The sequence below is a fragment of the Octopus bimaculoides genome, chromosome 17 (assembly GCF_001194135.2).
Source record: "Octopus bimaculoides isolate UCB-OBI-ISO-001 chromosome 17, ASM119413v2, whole genome shotgun sequence".
Classification (NCBI taxonomy): domain Eukaryota; kingdom Metazoa; phylum Mollusca; class Cephalopoda; order Octopoda; family Octopodidae; genus Octopus; species Octopus bimaculoides.
In genome coordinates this window covers 41,766,420-41,770,365 of record NC_068997.1, presented here as the reverse complement: position 1 = coordinate 41,770,365, position 3,946 = coordinate 41,766,420, and the positions used below count along the sequence as shown (strand labels likewise).

Below are 3,946 nucleotides of genomic sequence, written 5' to 3'. Positions count from 1 at the left end.
TTCCGTTCGGTTAGGAGATGAGGTCAGGGGTCTGGATTTACATGGAGAGTAATAATAATAATAATAATAATAATAATAATAATAATAATAATAATAATAATAAATAATAATGATGGACTCTCCTGCCGAAGATGACGTATGAGCGTTCAGCCTTTTCCGAACAACCTGCACAAATGATTTGTTTAAGCTCATTCTCTCTATCATATCGACGTCATCTGAACGGTTGCACGGCGTACCACGCATCAGGTGTCGAAGTGATCGCAGAGCAACGTGAGACAAAGTGTTTTGCAGAAGAACACAATGCACCACCCGGTCTAGGAGCTGAAATCACGATCGCTGTTGTAAAGAGAGAAAAATTAATGGCAAAAAAAAAAAGAGCATGGACGATTGGTTGGTAGGTGGGAACAGAAACCTCTGCATGGCAAATACATGGCCTTTAGCTGACGTGGCCTGTAACAAAGAAGCTGATGTTGAACATAAGTACACCCGTCAGTGGCTACGAAGCTCAGGGCTGAAGGCAAAGAGTGAAGGCTTCATTTTGACTTCTCAAGATCAAATCTGTTCAATGAATTAGTCATTTAAGTGGATGAACATTTCATTGATTCGTTAAACATTTAACCTGATTCTTGAACGGAATCAGTGTCTCAAAATATGTAACAAAGGTTGGGTCTTTAAATTACAAGTATAACTCACCCTACGGGCTTCCACACAGTTTCCACCTACTCAGTTTCACTCACAAAGTTTGACTAGACCAGAAGCTGAAGTAAAAGTAACTTCCTCAAGATTCCACGCAGAGTGTTCTAACATGAGAGCTTATGATTCTGAAACAGTCTTCATAATCACTCGGCCATGTTTTAAATGGCTGTTATGATTTTTCCCAAAATCTTGTCAATCAAATGCATCTCCGAACACTTTAAATGAAATACAGAGAAATACCTAGCTAGAAATTCATTAAAACATTCGCAGTAACTCAGCGACTTAGCCAAATCACCTCTGAAGTTTAGATTTTTTTTGTAAACACAACGTTCTACTTACCTTAGCATGGAAGTGAATAGATCTTTGACCTAAGCACTTTAAGTGATACCTGAATTCCCCATATATTTACGCAGTAACAATTGAGTTTTTGACATGAATTTTCTTATAATTGCCGTTTTTATGACACCGAAATTTCTTTAACCTATCTCCTCTCAATTCGCTTTCTTTTTTGTCAACAGCACAGTCTTGAAAATAAATAAATAAATGAATGAATAAATAAATAAATAAATATTAGTTATTAGCAACAGAAGCAGTATTAATTCAAAATAACAATCTGTATTTCTTACTTAATGTGTATAAACTGTAGAAAGCCATATAACTGAAGTATTCATCTCGAGACAGTATCACGTATAGGCATATAGTTCTAAAAAGCATAGTAGCGGATGAAAAGTGCTTAGCGGCGCCAGTGGAATTGCTTAATCTAAATTTCTGTATCTTTGAACGTCATCAGCAGAAAGTATAATTTTTTCCAATGGTAACAATGATTGATACGTTAAAAAACATAATTTAGGTAGATATTTATATTTAACTTCTCTCCAGCGTTTGATAATTATCACCATTTGATTTTAGTCGAATTAGCATGGATAAGCTGTTGAACGTGGACCTAAACAATAAACATACAGCATGGATTTATTGCAAGATAATAAATAAAAATTGCAGTACAACTTCGTGATCATGGAATTCATGTTAATTCGGGTTTTTAACTAAAACTTATTTTTAGCAAACTTATTGGTTGACTCGAGGCTATGACTGAAGACATTTTCCCAAAGTGTCACGCAGTGGAACCAAGCCTGAAAGCATGTGGTTTTATAGCGAGCTACTTAACTATATAACCATGCCTGGTAATTAGTATATATACTTACAATCTCATAAGTCCTAGTGGATCTGCAGAGTCGATGATCACAGTTTCTTCTACCTGACTAAGACATATAAAAACAACAGCACATTTACTTGGATTTGAATTAATCCTTTAACTATAATATCTGCTGTGATTTAGTCCAAGTTCAATACTGAAGGGACGAATCTTTGTTGAAAAGCACTCCAGCTGCGACCACCCCATCTATTTTTACGGTATGTAGGATTACTAATGTCTCATTTCTTATTTAAGGCAGCAAGGAGTAATTTGAGGGGTATTTGGTTGCTATTTTTAGTAAATGAAGCAACTGCGCAGAGGTTTTCTAGTTAGCTCGGTCTGTGTATACGTGTGTTGTTGCTTAGCCCCAGGTAAACCCTATTGGAACCAACCTGAGATCAAAGGCATTCTAGCGGTAATCGTCTACCCTTTTACGAGTACATCAAGTACTACATTATCCTGTTTCCTGTTTTTATGTCGTAAGGAGGACAATTTGGCTATTTGCATTTGGTGAAGTAACCAAATAGTGGCTTCCTAATTTCTTGTATAATGATAAAGTGATGTTTAGTGATCAAATAGACTGGCGTTTCAATATCAGAGAAAACTGCGTATTCAGGACATAAAATACGAAGCTGGATGTAAATATAAAATTTCATTAAGGAAGGAAACACTGACCTTTATTTCTATATTTACTAGACAATTGTGGAGGCGCAATGGCCCAGTGGTTAGGGCAGCGGACTCGCTGTCATTGGATCGCGGTTTCGATTCCCAGACCGGGCGTTGTGAGTGTTTATTGAGCGAAGACACCTAAAGCTCCACGAGGCTCCGGCAGGGGATGGTGGCGAACCCTGCTGTACTCTTTCACCACAACTTTCTCTCACTCTTACTTCCAGTTTCTGTTGTGCCTGTAATTCAAAGGGTCAGCCTTGTCACAATGTGTCACGCTGAATATCTCTGAGAACTACTGTTAAGGGTACACGTGTCTGTGGAGTGCTCAGCCACTTGCACGTTAATTTCACGAGCAGGCTGTTCCGTTGATTGGATCAACTGGAACCCTCGACGTCGTAAGCGACAGAGTGCCAACAACAACAACTAGATAATTGCCTTAAAATATACTTACTGCAATTCATGTCTTCCACATCACTCTTCTTGGCATGGACGCCGTGGATTATGTATCCAGTGGATGTAAAACAGAAGCAGCTGTTGGTGAACGTAAAAATATTATATTACTCTCCTCTTAAAACATGCAAGTAGCTTAGAATCGAGGATATATTAAATGAGGAAAAAAAATATTTCTTTTTAGGATACAAACCTTTCCAATATGTGAGTGTTTCATTTATGAATAAGACCTTAATTTCGTGGGTTGACAACATTTATTGAAAAGAGTGAATCGAATTAGTAGTTATTGTTTTGTCCCAGGTCAGCCTTGATCAGGTAGATCTCTCTCTGATCTGCCAAGGTCGACTTTGCCTTTCATCCTTTCTGGATCGATTAAATAAGTACCAGTTATGCGCTGGGGTCGATGTAATCGACTTAAACCCTTTTGTCTGTCCTTGTTTGTCCCCTCTATATTCAGCCCCCTGTGGGCAATAAAGAAATAAAAAGACAGTCTTTTTAGATATCTAAAGGCACGTCGCTGAATGTTTCTTAAAAAGGGGGTAATTTGAGGGAGATTTGGTTGCTATTTTTAGCAGGTTGAATGACCACGCAGATTCTTTTCCAAACTGGACAACGCAAGTAGTTGTCCAGTTTGTCATCAATGATGAGCTATGTACTACCCAGTATTTGAAATCGTATCCTTATAGCTTCAGTAATACAACGTTGTATTTCAAAGCATTTACGAACTTTAGTGGCTGTGTGGTAAGTAGCTTGCTTACCAACCACATGGTTCTGGGTTCAGTCCCACTGCGTGGCACCTTGGGCAAGTGTCTTCTACTATAGCTTCGGGCCGACCAAAGCCTTATGAGTGGATTTGGTAGACGGAAACTGAAAGAAGACCGTCGTATATATATGTATATATATGTATGTGTGTTTGTGTGTCTGTGCCCCCCCCCCCCC

The 3,946-nt window shown here is 38.3% G+C and overlaps 1 long non-coding RNA gene across 1 annotated transcript in view; it reads right to left on the bottom strand.

Moving 5' to 3' along the window:
* Positions 1–3,088, bottom strand: part of LOC128249698 (uncharacterized) — an 8,021-nt gene extending 4,933 nt beyond the window's left edge. Inside the window, exons 1-2 of the long non-coding RNA XR_008265817.1 lie at positions 3,009–3,088; positions 1,036–1,220 (exon numbers count right to left, since the gene is read on the bottom strand). This is a non-coding gene — a long non-coding RNA (uncharacterized LOC128249698). The remainder of the gene's footprint in view (positions 1–1,035; positions 1,221–3,008) is intronic.
* Between the last annotated feature and the right edge of the window lie 858 nt (positions 3,089–3,946).